Here is an 18,104-nt window from a genome sequence, read left to right on the forward strand (position 1 = left end):
TTGGCCACTGGCTCTGCTACACATTATCCATTTGACAGGAGAAAAAACCCATCTGCAATTGATTTTGCAATCTATTCGGGGATTGATACAAATCGTCTTATAACTAGCTCGAATGCTGACATGCACTCAGATCACCTTGCAATGATTATTGAAATCGGCATTGGTGGTTATCCGTTCTACAAAAAAGCAAAAAGGGCCCTCTTATCCAAACGTTCTAATAAAAATCGTTTTCAAAAAGAATTAGAAAAGATAACGCAGCTAAATGTAGAAATGAAATCAGGCCAAGACATCGAAGACATTATCGACTTACTTACTCATAATATATATATTGCTGCTGAAAAGGCAACTCCGTCTGCTCGCAACAATAATCGATTCCATAACAGTAAATATCCAATCTCTAGCAGCACACGAAGACTGCTAAGAGAAAAACGCAATTTAAGGAAATCCTCAATCAGATTAAGGACTCCGCAGGCCCTGATCGCGTATAACTTGGTTTACAAAAGATTGAAAAAAGCGCTAGAAGCTGATCGGATAAAATATTACAATGGTCTCTTCAATCAAATCAACATGAATGACAGATATCGGTACGCTAAACTCTGGAAACTTACTAACCACTTCAAGAGACAGGTTGAGCCCAATCATCCCCTAAAATTCGAAAAACCGATTAATCAAAACGCCACACCACCCCGAATATGGACCAAAACAAATGAGGAGAAAGCTGAAGTCTACGTTTCTCATCTTGAAGCTCGCTTCACACCAAGACTCACAAACACTGGTGATTTTCGCGATCGAATTAATGCATCAACTAATTCTCTCATCTGGCAGAAGACCTTACAGATGACGTCATCGCTCATGTGGAGAGAGGATGCGCGCTTTATGCTTGGCCCGAAGGAACTTCCTCCCCCAATCTTTAAGCACATCACATTTAATGAAGTGCTGGCTGAAATCAAAAACCTTGATCTTGCTAAAGCGGCAGGTAAAGATAGAATCTGCAATCAAATAATTAAGTACTTACCAACTAAAGCTGTCTTACTACTCACAAATATCTTCAATTGCATGCTGAGAACTGGCCACTTTCCGAAACAATGGAAACTTGCTGTTATTAAAATGATACTCAAGCCGGGTAAACCCTCTAGCGAGGTTTCATCGTATCGACCAATCAGCCTTTTGGCTGGATTCTCAAAAATTTTTGAGTCGCTACTAATGAAGCGACTGTTTGACTGTGAATCGTTTGCCAATGCTATACCTGATCAACAATTCGGATTTCGCAAGGAGCATAGTGCTGAGCAACAAATGTCTAGAGTTGTTCAATACATTATGGAATCACAGGATAATAATCGCTTCTGCTCTGCTGTTTACATTGATATCAGTGAAGCGTTTGATCGCGTTTGGCACGATGGACTGCGCCACAAACTAATCAAGCTATTACCAATCCCTCTCTTTAATATACTGGATTCATATCTTAAGGACAGGACTTTTGAGGTCTGCTGCAACGATGGAACCATATCCAGGATAGGAAGCATTAATGCCGGGGTACCCCAAGGCAGTGTCCTTGGACCCGTGCTTTATTCTATCTATTCATCTGATATCCCAATTCCATCCATGGTTGACTGCCAACTGTTTAAAAATGAACCAAGTATTCAACTGGGAGCCCGTGATTTACTGCTCTCCAGTTATGCTGATGACACTGTAATATTATCCGAACATAAACACGCCTTGTATGCTGTTAATTCTAATACAGCTTATCTTGGTAAATTTATGATCTGGGCTAACAAATGGTGTGTCTCCATAAACGTAAAGAAAACTGTTCATGTTCTCTATACTAGAAAAGCTATTACAAAAAGTATTGAGTCTCTGTCGCCTAAAATTAATTTGCAGAAAATCCCCAATGAATCATCTTACAGATATTTAGGCCTTCATTTGGACCGGAAACTGGGAATGACTACTCACGTTAAATACCTCAAGACACGAGCTAGAGGTGTTGAATGTAAACTAAACTGGCTAATTGGTAAGTCCAGCAAACTTCCTACGGAATGCAAAGTCCTTTTGTTTAAACAAATGGTTGCCTCAATCTGGCAGTATGCGCTACCTATATGGGGCGCGTTAGCTTCGGATACCCTTTTCGGAACCATCTGTGCTGCACAAAACAAAGCTATTCGACGTATTACTGGAGCATCCAGATACACTACCAATCAAATTCTTAGAGACAACTTTAATATTAAATCCGTTGAGGAGGTTTATGCCATTGCTAGTGAACGATTGTTCTCTTCTCTCTGCTCTCATGATAATCCGTTGGCCTCAATACTTTTCTTGAAGCCGTTTAGACCCAATCGTATACTAAGACCTAGATACGCTAAACAATTGGAACTCTTTTTGGACCCACAACTAACAACGTACAAAAATCTCCAACTTCCTATATTGGGGGATGTTGTCAAACTTGCGGAAAATAGAATACCTAACATTCCAACGCTAATCAAAATTCAAAAGGCAGAAGACGACCAACTAATGCGCGAAGATGAAGAAAACAAACAAGAACTGGCGAGGCAAGCGAGACTTAAAGATGGACCAGCTCCAATAATCCCCAGATGGTATATGAAGATGCTAAAAGTCGGCCTCAAAGAAGGCACTGAGACCAGAGAAACAGTTAAAAGAGCTCTTGCTGATCAACCATTGCATATTCAACAAAAAATCCTACCACCCCTCACTGATGAGGAAAAGCAACAGGAATCCATGTTAACTGATGAACAATTGGTGGCTGCTGGCATCAAAAATATGGAAACCTATCTAAATGAGCAAATGGGACTAAATATCATTGATCTTTCATCTGACTCTGATGATAATGACTTGCCCTCTATTACGATTGTCAATCCTACACCAATTCTATTAAAAAATGATAACCTTGATCTTGCCAAAATATGGGCGGAAAATTCGTTTGATCCAAATTGCAAATGCAATGATAACAGCAAAAGCAAAGATGGACAGTTACAAATCTCTAAAAACAATACGAAAAAAGATCAGCTACAAACTGTAGCTGCTAAAACTGATAATTTATCTCTTCCACAGGCAAGACTGTCAACTAACTCACTTCTGGGCTCCAAGCGTCTAATTGCCAACACCAGGCCAGCCGCTGCCCACCCCCATCTCACAAATAATAGAGGGTCCGAGGTAAATTCCTGTATCTGCCGACGACCATTCAGATACTATATGCGCAGCCGCCTGAAGAAATCCCCACCTGAGTCGTACAAGGATGACTCCAGACGACAGCGCACACACATGCCTCACTTACTGGCCGCCGGACTTATGATGCTTTTATTCCCTCGGCCCCCTAACTCGACTACAATTGAGGGGTTAGACGACGACTGGCCAAGCCTGGCTGGTCCTTTTAATAAATCTAGCATTCCTCCTAGAAAAATAAAACGCAACTGGTGGACTCATGAGCACAGGAAACAGAAGCCCCCAGACGACGCATACGATTAATAGATTCTATTCAATTTGCTATTTCACATTTCATCCTAGCTATATTGTTCTTAAAAACATTGTTAATCAATTCCATATTACCATTCTTATTGCACTTTTATATCTCACTGTTAATTAACATTTGGACATCTCTCTACCTCCATTTACAGTGCAGACTAGATTCAAGCTATGTTAATGAATCTAGCTGCATAAAGGTACCTGTGAGACTGAGAAATTTCCAAATTACACGATATTAGATATATTCTAGACCACTTTGGCCTAGTCTTAATTCATTTTCACTTTACTTTGCCTTCAGCACCTATTGTAAATTGCTGTATTTAACGACCCATGTTACAGATTCTAAGGTCTTAGAATGAAAACAATAAAGGAGCCAATGGCCAATTGGCCATTGGTGCTAGTTTGAGCACCGCCTCAACACAAAGAAAACCTCAACACAAGGAAACCTCAACACAAGGAAAAGTGGGAATTAATTGCCCAAAAAATTACTAAAAATCGTGTTTTAATGCTCTTCACGCGTGGGCTATGGAAAATCGGCGATTTCCTAGCTAATTAATTAAATAAAAGACTTTTTAAACAAATCTGTGTTGACCTAACCTAACAATAAAATTCGATCGCTCAAACTTATATAATTTTCTTCTGGAAATAGCATCAAAATTCTACTCAAAATCAAAGTGAACGTTTAATTAATCAAAAACTTTTAATATGTGCTTTTAATATATGTTGGTAAATGTCTATATATGTCAAATCTTTTAGTATGAAATAAAAAATTTTTTTCATGTGCTGCCATTTGCATGAGGCTGGAAGGAGAGAAAACTTTTCCATTCTCTTCTGCTTGTACGTGTATTAGTTCGACATACACACTTGTACAAAAGCCCCTCTCTGCCTCGCAAACATATTTCACACACATACATACAAACTTCTATTATGAAAGAGAGTGATAAATTACTCACTAACACAATGACAAGTGCTCAACAAGTGCATACACATACGCCCTGTTCCACTGGAAGCCATAATTCGTCTGATACACACACACAGACATATGCCACACAGGTACACATGCGACCTTCTTTAAATTTGCAAAAACCCACCATTAAATCATCTGAAAGAGAACCAGCTGGTAAATTAATTGAAGATAGTGATCAAAGCCAACAAATTATAATCTTAGACGATAGCAAAGACATGCTTAATCAAACAATTAATAAACTTGCTGACAACGAAAATGTAAAATCTCCTAATAAATCTACAACAGATCTATGCGATCAAGAAGATCATGCCAATAAATCCTTCTTTGACCCAGATTGTACACTTATTTCTGAATTTTGCTCGAGTATGACCCCTCTCAGCAAAACACCTACCAATAATGTGCTCCCAAGCCCTATAACTCCTGTGATTGGGGCTTGTATGATCACAACTACCCCACGTTTAAATAAAACTTGTCGAAGACAACTAATTTACCCGGTTAAGCCAGCTAAATCTACGCGGGATGATGCCAAAACACCCGAGCCAATGGATGTTTTGGCCCCTATCGATACACCAACTCGACTCAAAAGGAAAATTGACCCAGTGTCAAGCTCTGATGACCAATGTTGCAAGAAATTTGCCAATCCTGTGGCTCTTGAACCCAGGCTGCCGACTGGCAAGCTAAACAAACAGCATACTACCTCACAACAACAAAAGCTCAATGCTGATGACATCCCATCTACGTCTAAGGGAGTGACACACATGAGCTCTAGTGTTGTTTGTGATTTGCTCAATACAGCCACTGGACTGCCTAAACAACGAAAACAAACAACAGCTCCCCAACAACAAGAACTAACTGATTCGATTAATCACGAATTGGACTTCTCTCAACTGCTAAACAACGCTCAAGTGCGATCCTTACAAAAACAGCTGTCACCAACGCAACGACAACAACAAAATCCTACTAATTCGACTGACTATACATCTGATTTAACAAATGAGAGAAATCAGGCTAGTCAGTCAAATACAAATTCCAAACAAGCAAAAACTCTCTCCATAAAAGAGTTATTGCTTGAGAGCCAAGCAACTCTTGGACAGCTATTAGAAAAAAGAGCTAAACAACACAATGATCAAATGCAGCGTCAGAAGCAAAAGGACCTGCAGGATTATCAAAAATATTTATTAAAACAACAACAACAACTACAGCAGCAGCAACAACAACAGCAGCAGCAACAGTCTCTAACTAAACAACAATTAAACCAACAACAACTACAACAGCATAAATCAGATCATAGGAGTAATGTAAAGAAACCTCCTGCAATTTATGTGGGCAACGTTAATAATATTTTTGACATTCTCAATGGTCTGGACAATGCTTTAAGCGATGCTAATTTTAGCACAAAAACCTTATACAATGGTGATGTCAAAATTGATTGCTCTGATGCAAAATCATACCAGCTAATAATTAATAAACTCAATGATAATAAAGTTCAAACTTTCACACACCAGGATAGTTGCAATCGTGGCTATCGTGCTGTAATAAAAGGACTACACTCATCTACCCCCTGCGATTACGTTCGTGCAGAAGTTAATAAAATGGGTTTTGTAGTTCGTTATTTAAATGTAATCAAACATAAACATACTCGTTTGCCATTAAATATGTTTGAAATCGAACTGGAGCCTTGCTCTGATGATAAAAATAATGATTTTCTCTTGATCAAAAGCATTGGCAGGCAACAGGTCTCCATACAGAGGCAATCTGTGAGAATGGAGCCTGTTCAATGCCACAGATGCCAAAAATTTGGCCATACAAAAAACTATTGCAGAAGAGACTTTGTTTGCCTGAAATGTGCAGGTAAACATGCTACTACTGATTGCCAAAAACGTATTGATAACCCCAAATGTGCTAATTGTGGAGATGGCCACATAGCCAGTTATAGGGGGTGTCTCGTTTATAAAGCAATGCTTAAGGACCTAGTTTCTTCAAAGAAAATCCTAGCTAAGAATCATATAACCCAACAACAAATCGTACAACAACAGCAACTACAACAACAACTATCTAAAACACCAAAACCTCAACGGTTTCAATCAAAATCAGGACAGCAGCAGCAACAACAACAGCAGCAAATACTGGACCCTCAGCTAAACCTACAACAATCGTCATCAGTCGGTCTACAACAAAAATTGGCAACTATCAGCAAGTCAAAACAACAGCAGCAGCAACGTAAATTAAAGCTTTACCAATATCAGACTAAAACAACCAACAAATGGAGGCCTAAGACAATAAAGCGAAAATTAAAACCAATCATTAATAATAAGCAGCAGCAGCAGCCTGTTAATTCTCTGGCCACTTGCCAGCAATTCGACGATGATCTCGATATTACTGAGATTCAACAACCTACTCAGTGGAATTTAATACAACAACAGCAGCAGCAGCCTAATTCTGGCCAAAAACAACAGCAACAACAACCTACAAATATAACAACAACAACAGCAAACACTCCAACGACAGACCAACTATGGGAGGCTATCGGAGATATAAAACAATTCAAACAGCAACTTGAGCCTATCTTACAACAAGTTAACATCATTATGGCTCAAATTAAACCCATTGCTGAATTTATGTCTAAATTTAGTAACTACAACATCGATAATTAACCAAAATTAATTAGTGGTAAATCCTCTAATCAATTTAATTGCATTTATCTATAAAACTAAAATAAATGAGCATCATTAACACAACAAATCTAAACAACTATATAAATATAACCATATTTCTATAATCCACACATTAATTCTTCGATAATATATAAATTACATGAATTTACAGACTTTGATAATCACAATACCATTTTTATAGCAAAAACTCTTTGCTATTTAATCGTGCTTTAAATAAAAACAGCTGTTCTCACAGCTATGTTCAACGAACTCCACTTAGTGCACAACTATCTTCCATATAAACACATATTAATCCAGAATTACGTATACTCTATAATGAGCTTTCGATTTTTAATGCACAAGATGATTTATATAATATTTTTGCTATATTTTTGTTAAAATCTTCACTACTAAAATATAAAACAATTATATATTGAATCAATTATCTGAAATTAACCAGCACAATGGTTATAATTTTCAACTAATACACTATTATATACGCGCACATACACTTTCGTTTTCACTAATACACATAAGAACATGTTATGCTCATATTCTCACATACACAACAACATGCAATCAAATAGCCAAGGTGACTTGGCTGCTGCATATTTTAAACCCTGTTCTAAATGATGATAAAGGCAAAATACAATCTTAAGACTATTCCGACCTGTACAGCTAATTAAACGCACAGGCTGGAATAGTCTTAATGCCAAATTTGCTGTCTGCTGCTCAAAACTACAATTTGCCTCCACATAACTATCGTATTTGCCATCTTTAATATACGACTGCTTACACTGCTTCTACTTTTTATTAAGATAATTGCAAATACTATTGATCATGTAAAAGCAAAGAAAATCTTAATACAAATATATAATTTTACTTAAAACAAATCACTTCACTTGACAAAAGAACAGCCACCAGCTGCACAACCGAAAAACAAAATAATACACAATTCTCTTTCAGTTCCTCATTCACCCATTTGACAGAAGATGATATTTTTTGATTCTCGACGTCTCTTTTTTGGTGCTTAACTTCCAAGACAGTACAGCCACTGCCTGCTGCTGTACGCACTAATACACGAGATACCCTGTAAAATTCAGACGACTATGGCATATCCGACCTGTGCCTTTATTGATCGTACCTATGCGCAAATTAAAATCGATGCATATATATCCTTATTAATATATCTATCCCTCTCTTTCATTAATTTTTATATGTAAAATTTATTAATACAATCTGTTATATGTTATTTTTATATTTTTAAATTAATTCATTTTATAATTAACAACTCTAAATCACATTATATATTATAATATTATATTATAATATTTTTGCACGGTCGCTAGCCTTCAGCAAGCTTCTAAAATCTTATAATACATACTACTTTGATTTCTTCTGCTCAATATTTGTTGCCGAGAGAGAGACGTTCCTCGGAGTTTGACACAACTGGCTTGTGTCCCTCCTAGCAACGTCCTTCTCATTGTCTGTTTACATCGGCAATGCTAATTAACATAATGGTCTCTTCTGTAAACTCATGTAGGGTAATTGCATTCATACTATGTTTATTTGAATCAAGATGCCCTAAATTATGTTTGAGATTATAGACTTTGACCATTTGTATGATATTATAAAATTTCTAGACCAACTTGGCCTAGCCCTAATCATTGTCCTAGTTTTTAATGCCTTCAGCACCTATGTATCCTTGCTGTATTTAATTACCCTTTGTTATAGATTCTAAGGTCTTAGAATGACAACAATAAAGGAGCCAATGGCCGTCGGCCATTGGTGCTAGTTTGAGCATCGCCTCAACACAAGGAATAAAAATAATGAGCATCATTAACACAACAAATTTAAATAACTATATTAATACAACCATATTTCTATAATCCACACATAAATTCTTCGATAATATATAAATTACATGAATTTACAGACTTTGATAATCACAATACCATTTTTATAGCAAAAACTCTTTGCTATTTAATCGTCTTTTAAATAAAAACAGCTGTTCTCACAGCTATGTTCAACGAACTCTACTCAGTGCACAACTATCTTCCATATAAACACATATTAATACAGAATTACGTATACTCTATAATGAGCTTTCGATTCTTAATGCACAAGATGATTTATATAATATTTTTGTTATATTTTTGTTAAAATCTTCACTACTAAAATATAAAACAATTATATATCGAATCAATAATCTGAAATTAACCAGCACAATGGTTATAATTTTCAATTAATACACTATTATATACGCGCACATACACTTTCATTTTCACTAATACACATAAGAACATGTTATGCTCATATTCTCACACACACAACAACATGCAATCAAATAGCCAAGGTGACTTGGCTGCTGCATATTTTAAACCCTGTTCTAAATGATGATAAAGGCAAAATACAATCTTAAGACTATTCCGACCTGTACAGCTAATTAAACGCACAGGCTGGACTAGTCTTAATGTCAAATTTGCTGTCTGCTGCTCAAAACTACAATTTGGCTCCACATAACTATCGTATTTGCCAACTTTAATATACGATTGCTTACACTGCTTCTACTATTTATTAAGATAATTGCAAATACTATTGATCATGTAAAAGCAAAGAAAATCTTAATACAAATATGTAATTTTGTTTAAAACAAATCACTTCACTTGACAAAAGAACAGCCACCAGCTGCACAACCGAAAAACAAAATAATACACAATTCTCTTTCAGTTCCTCATTCACCCATTTCACAGAAGATGATATTTTTTGATTCTCGACGTCTCTTTTTTGGTGCTTAACTTCCAAGACAGTACAGCCACTGCCTGCTGCTGTACGCACTAATACACGATCTACCCTGTAAAATTCAGACGACTATGGCATATCCGACCTGTGCCTTTATTGATCGTACCTAGGCGCAAATTAAAATCGATGCATATATATCCTTATTAATATATCTATCCCTCTCTTTCATTAATTTTTATATGTAAAATTTATTAATACAATATGTTATATGTTATTTTTATATTTTTAAATTAATTCATTTTATAATTAATAACTCTAAATCACATTATATATTATAATATTATATTATAATATTTTTGCACGGTAGCTAGCCTTCAGCAAGCTTCTAAAATCTTCTAATACATACTACTTTGATTTCTTCTGCTCAATATTTGTTGCCGAGAGAGAGACGTTCCTCGGAGTTTGACGCAACTGGCTTGTGTCCCTCCTAGCAACGTCTTTCTCATTGCCTGTTTACATCGGCAATGTTAATTAACATAATGATCTCTTCTATAAACTCTTGTAGGGTAATTGCATTCATACTATGTTTATTTGAATCAAGATGCCCTAAATTATGTTTGAGATTATAGATTTTGACCATTTGCATGACAGTATAAAAAATTTCTAGACCAACTTGGCCTAGCCCTAATCATTGTCCTAGTTTTTAATGCCTTCAGCACCTATGTATCCTTGCTGTATTTAATTACTTTTTGTTATAGATTCTAAGGTCTTAGAATGACAACAATAAAGGAGCCAATGGCCGTTGGCCATTGGTGCTAGTTTGAGCATCGCCTCAACGCAAGAAAAAAAAAAGAGCTCCGCTAAAAGTTATTGAAAATTATAGTTAAAGTGGGAATTAATTGCCCAAAAAATTACTAAAAATCGTGTTTTAATGCTCTTCACGCGTGGGCTATGGAAAATCGGCGATTTCCTAGCTAATTAATTAAATAAAAGACTTTTTAAACAAATCTGTGTTGACCTAACCTAACAATAAAATTCGATCGCTCAAACTTATATAATTTTCTTCTGGAAATAGCATCAAAATTCTACTCAAAATCAAAGTGAACGTTTAATTAATCAAAAACTTTTAATATGTGCTTTTAATATATGTTGGTAAATGTCTATATATGTCAAATCTTTTAGTATGAAATAAAAAATTTTTTCATGTGCTGCCATTTGCATGAGGCTGGAAGGAGAGAAAACTTTTCCATTCTCTTCTGCTTGTACGTGTATTAGTTCGACATACACACTTGTACAAAAGCCCCTCTCTGCCTCGCAAACATATTTCACACACATACATACAAACTTCTATTATGAAAGAGAGTGATAAATTACTCACTAACACAATGACAAGTGCTCAACAAGTGCATACACATACGCCCTGTTCCACTGGAAGCCATAATTCGTCTGATACACACACACAGACATATGCCACACAGGTACACATGCGACCTTCTTTAAATTTGCAAAAACCCACCATTAAATCATCTGAAAGAGAACCAGCTGGTAAATTAATTGAAGATAGTGATCAAAGCCAACAAATTATAATCTTAGACGATAGCAAAGACATGCTTAATCAAACAATTAATAAACTTGCTGACAACGAAAATGTAAAATCTCCTAATAAATCTACAACAGATCTATGCGATCAAGAAGATCATGCCAATAAATCCTTCTTTGACCCAGATTGTACACTTATTTCTGAATTTTGCTCGAGTATGACCCCTCTCAGCAAAACACCTACCAATAATGTGCTCCCAAGCCCTATAACTCCTGTGATTGGGGCTTGTATGATCACAACTACCCCACGTTTAAATAAAACTTGTCGAAGACAACTAATTTACCCGGTTAAGCCAGCTAAAACTACGCGGGATGATGCCAAAACACCCGAGCCAATGGATGTTTTGGCCCCTATCGATACACCAACTCGACTCAAAAGGAAAATTGACCCAGTGTCAAGCTCTGATGACCAATGTTGCAAGAAATTTGCCAATCCTGTGGCTCTTGAACCCAGGCTGCCGACTGGCAAGCTAAACAAACAGCATACTACCTCACAACAACAAAAGCTCAATGCTGATGACATCCCATCTACGTCTAAGGGAGTGACACACATGAGCTCTAGTGTTGTTTGTGATTTGCTCAATACAGCCACTGGACTGCCTAAACAACGAAAACAAACAACAGCTCCCCAACAACAAGAACTAACTGATTCGATTAATCACGAATTGGACTTCTCTCAACTGCTAAACAACGCTCAAGTGCGATCCTTACAAAAACAGCTGTCACCAACGCAACGACAACAACAAAATCCTACTAATTCGACTGACTATACATCTGATTTAACAAATGAGAGAAATCAGGCTAGTCAGTCAAATACAAATTCCAAACAAGCAAAAACTCTCTCCATAAAAGAGTTATTGCTTGAGAGCCAAGCAACTCTTGGACAGCTATTAGAAAAAAGAGCTAAACAACACAATGATCAAATGCAGCGTCAGAAGCAAAAGGACCTGCAGGATTATCAAAAATATTTATTAAAACAACAACAACAACTACAGCAGCAGCAACAACAACAGCAGCAGCAACAGTCTCTAACTAAACAACAATTAAACCAACAACAACTACAACAGCATAAATCAGATCATAGGAGTAATGTAAAGAAACCTCCTGCAATTTATGTGGGCAACGTTAATAATATTTTTGACATTCTCAATGGTCTGGACAATGCTTTAAGCGATGCTAATTTTAGCACAAAAACCTTATACAATGGTGATGTCAAAATTGATTGCTCTGATGCAAAATCATACCAGCTAATAATTAATAAACTCAATGATAATAAAGTTCAAACTTTCACACACCAGGATAGTTGCAATCGTGGCTATCGTGCTGTAATAAAAGGACTACACTCATCTACCCCCTGCGATTACGTTCGTGCAGAAGTTAATAAAATGGGTTTTGTAGTTCGTTATTTAAATGTAATCAATCATAAACATACTCGTTTGCCATTAAATATGTTTGAAATCGAACTGGAGCCTTGCTCTGATGATAAAAATAATGATTTTCTCTTGATCAAAAGCATTGGCAGGCAACAGGTCTCCATACAGAGGCAATCTGTGAGAATGGAGCCTGTTCAATGCCACAGATGCCAAAAATTTGGCCATACAAAAAACTATTGCAGAAGAGACTTTGTTTGCCTGAAATGTGCAGGTAAACATGCTACTACTGATTGCCAAAAACGTATTGATAACCCCAAATGTGCTAATTGTGGAGATGGCCACATAGCCAGTTATAGGGGGTGTCTCGTTTATAAAGCAATGCTTAAGGACCTAGTTTCTTCAAAGAAAATCCTAGCTAAGAATCATATAACCCAACAACAAATCGTACAACAACAGCAACTACAACAACAACTATCTAAAACACCAAAACCTCAACGGTTTCAATCAAAATCAGGACAGCAGCAGCAACAACAACAGCAGCAAATACTGGACCCTCAGCTAAACCTACAACAATCGTCATCAGTCGGTCTACAACAAAAATTGGCAACTATCAGCAAGTCAAAACAACAGCAGCAGCAACGTAAATTAAAGCTTTACCAATATCAGACTAAAACAACCAACAAATGGAGGCCTAAGACAATAAAGCGAAAATTAAAACCAATCATTAATAATAAGCAGCAGCAGCAGCCTGTTAATTCTCTGGCCACTTGCCAGCAATTCGACGATGATCTCGATATTACTGAGATTCAACAACCTACTCAGTGGAATTTAATACAACAACAGCAGCAGCAGCCTAATTCTGGCCAAAAACAACAGCAACAACAACCTACAAATATAACAACAACAACAGCAAACACTCCAACGACAGACCAACTATGGGAGGCTATCGGAGATATAAAACAATTCAAACAGCAACTTGAGCCTATCTTACAACAAGTTAACATCATTATGGCTCAAATTAAACCCATTGCTGAATTTATGTCTAAATTTAGTAACTACAACATCGATAATTAACCAAAATTAATTAGTGGTAAATCCTCTAATCAATTTAATTGCATTTATCTATAAAACTAAAATAAATGAGCATCATTAACACAACAAATCTAAACAACTATATAAATATAACCATATTTCTATAATCCACACATTAATTCTTCGATAATATATAAATTACATGAATTTACAGACTTTGATAATCACAATACCATTTTTATAGCAAAAACTCTTTGCTATTTAATCGTGCTTTAAATAAAAACAGCTGTTCTCACAGCTATGTTCAACGAACTCCACTTAGTGCACAACTATCTTCCATATAAACACATATTAATCCAGAATTACGTATACTCTATAATGAGCTTTCGATTTTTAATGCACAAGATGATTTATATAATATTTTTGCTATATTTTTGTTAAAATCTTCACTACTAAAATATAAAACAATTATATATTGAATCAATTATCTGAAATTAACCAGCACAATGGTTATAATTTTCAACTAATACACTATTATATACGCGCACATACACTTTCGTTTTCACTAATACACATAAGAACATGTTATGCTCATATTCTCACATACACAACAACATGCAATCAAATAGCCAAGGTGACTTGGCTGCTGCATATTTTAAACCCTGTTCTAAATGATGATAAAGGCAAAATACAATCTTAAGACTATTCCGACCTGTACAGCTAATTAAACGCACAGGCTGGAATAGTCTTAATGCCAAATTTGCTGTCTGCTGCTCAAAACTACAATTTGCCTCCACATAACTATCGTATTTGCCATCTTTAATATACGACTGCTTACACTGCTTCTACTTTTTATTAAGATAATTGCAAATACTATTGATCATGTAAAAGCAAAGAAAATCTTAATACAAATATATAATTTTACTTAAAACAAATCACTTCACTTGACAAAAGAACAGCCACCAGCTGCACAACCGAAAAACAAAATAATACACAATTCTCTTTCAGTTCCTCATTCACCCATTTGACAGAAGATGATATTTTTTGATTCTCGACGTCTCTTTTTTGGTGCTTAACTTCCAAGACAGTACAGCCACTGCCTGCTGCTGTACGCACTAATACACGAGATACCCTGTAAAATTCAGACGACTATGGCATATCCGACCTGTGCCTTTATTGATCGTACCTATGCGCAAATTAAAATCGATGCATATATATCCTTATTAATATATCTATCCCTCTCTTTCATTAATTTTTATATGTAAAATTTATTAATACAATCTGTTATATGTTATTTTTATATTTTTAAATTAATTCATTTTATAATTAACAACTCTAAATCACATTATATATTATAATATTATATTATAATATTTTTGCACGGTCGCTAGCCTTCAGCAAGCTTCTAAAATCTTATAATACATACTACTTTGATTTCTTCTGCTCAATATTTGTTGCCGAGAGAGAGACGTTCCTCGGAGTTTGACACAACTGGCTTGTGTCCCTCCTAGCAACGTCCTTCTCATTGTCTGTTTACATCGGCAATGCTAATTAACATAATGGTCTCTTCTGTAAACTCATGTAGGGTAATTGCATTCATACTATGTTTATTTGAATCAAGATGCCCTAAATTATGTTTGAGATTATAGACTTTGACCATTTGTATGATATTATAAAATTTCTAGACCAACTTGGCCTAGCCCTAATCATTGTCCTAGTTTTTAATGCCTTCAGCACCTATGTATCCTTGCTGTATTTAATTACCCTTTGTTATAGATTCTAAGGTCTTAGAATGACAACAATAAAGGAGCCAATGGCCGTCGGCCATTGGTGCTAGTTTGAGCATCGCCTCAACACAAGGAAAAAAAAAATTATAGTTAAAGTGGGAATTAATTGCCCAAAAAATTACTAAAAATCGTGTTTTAACGCTCTTCACGTGTGGGCTATGGAAAATCGGCGATTTCCTAGCTAATTAATTAAATAAAAGACTTTTTAAACAAATCTGTGTTGACCTAACCTAACAATAAAATTCGATCGCTCAAACTTATATAATTTTCTTCTGGAAATAGCATCAAAATTCTACTCAAAATCAAAGTGAACGTTCAATTAATTAAAAACTTTTAATATGTGCCTTTAATATATGTTGGTAAATGTCTATATATGTTAAATCTTTTAGTATGAAATAAAAAATTTTTTCATGTGCTGCCATTTGCATGAGGCTGGAAGGAGAGAAAACTTTTCCATTCTCTTCTGCTTGTACGTGTATTAGTTCGACATACACACTTGTACAAAAGCCCCTCTCTGCCTCGCAAACATATTTCACACACATACATACAAACTTCTATTATGAAAGAGAGTGATAAATTACTCACTAACACAATGACAAGTGCACAACAAGTGCATACACATACGCCCTGTTCCACTGGAAGCCATAATTCGTCTGTTACACACACACAGACAAATGCCAAACAGGTACAAAATTATTCTCTCTTAAGCTTGCAAAAACACACCCATAAAAATACTGAAAGAAAATTGGCTGACAACACAAGAAAAGATTACGTACAAAGCCAGCAAACACCTAGCACAGACGACAGCAAGGACATGCTAAATCAAACAACGGCCTACCTTCATGCAAATCTCTACGATAAACTAAAAGATGATGCCACAAAACTGGTAAATGATAGCTACCAAAATAAATCTCAATCAAATCCAGCTAAACTACTAAACCAATCAGTAATCATACTAAGCGACTCTGATGACCAAGGAAAAAACTCCTATTTTGATCCTGATCGCACGCTAATATCTGAATTCTGCTCAAGCCTTAACTCTCAGAGCAAAACACCAACAAACAATTTGCTCCCAAGCCCTATACCCCCTTGATTGGGGTCAACATGATCACAACGACCCCACGTTCAAACAATACTTGTCGACGACAACTAAGTTACCCGGTTAAGCCAGCTAAATCTACGAGGGATGACACTAAAACACCTGAACCCATGGATGTTTTGGCCCCTATCGATTCACCAACTCGACTCAAAAGAAAAATTGACACAGATACACACTCTGTTGATCAGTCTAAGAAGAAACTTGCTAACCCTGTGGAGAATGAACCCAGGCAACTAGCAAAAAAAACTATTCAAAAATTAGAACCTAATGCTGTTTACATCCCAAATACGCTTAATGAAGCGTCGCATATGGATGCGAAAGAAACTCCCAAATTACTAAACACAACTACTACTCAGCCTAAACATCAACAACAGCAGTTAGCTAATCAACAACAACAACATACTATCTCAAATGACCAAGAAATTGATTTCTCTCTACTCCTAAATAACGTTCAACCGCGCCTTATACAGCAACAACACACACCAACTAAACAACAACAAAACGCAACCAATCTGACTGGCTACACATCTGATTTAACTTGTGCGAAAAATCAGACTAGCCAGCCACCTACGAAGCTAAAACAACCAAAAACTCTCTCCATAAAAGAGTTATTGCTTGAGAGCCAAGCAACTCTTGGACAGCTATTAGAGAAAAGAGCTAAACAACACAATGATCAAATGCAGCGTCAGAAGCAAAAGGACCTGCAGGATTATCAAAAATATTTATTAAAACAACAACAACAACTACAGCAGCAGCAACAACAACAGCAGCAGCAACAGTCTCTAACTAAACAACAATTAAATCAACAACAACTACAACAGCATAAATCAGATCATAGGAGTAATGTCAAGAAACCTCCTGCAATTTATGTGGGCAACGTTAATAATATTTTTGACATTCTCAATGATCTGGCCAATGCTTTAAGCGATGCTAATTTTAGCACAAAAACCTTATACAATGGTGATGTCAAAATTGATTGCTCTGATGCAAAATCATACCAGCTAATAATTAATAAACTCAATGATTATAAAGTTCAAACTTTCACACACCAGGATAGTTGCAATCGTGGCTACCGTGCTGTAATAAAAGGACTACACTCATCTACCCCCTGCGATTACGTTCGTGCAGAGGTTAATAAAATGGGTTTTGTAGTTCGTTATTTAAATGTAATTAAGCATAAACATACTCGTTTGCCATTAAATATGTTTGAAATCGAACTGGAGCCTTGCTCTGATGATAAAAATAATAATTTTCTCTTGATCAAAAGCATTGGCAGGCAACAGGTCTCCATACAGAAGCAATCTGTGAGAATGGAGCCTGTTCAATGCCACAGATGCCAAAAATTTGGCCATACAAAAAACTATTGCAGAAGAGACT

The sequence above is a fragment of the Drosophila willistoni genome, assembly GCF_018902025.1.
Source record: "Drosophila willistoni isolate 14030-0811.24 chromosome 2L unlocalized genomic scaffold, UCI_dwil_1.1 Seg196, whole genome shotgun sequence".
Classification (NCBI taxonomy): domain Eukaryota; kingdom Metazoa; phylum Arthropoda; class Insecta; order Diptera; family Drosophilidae; genus Drosophila; species Drosophila willistoni.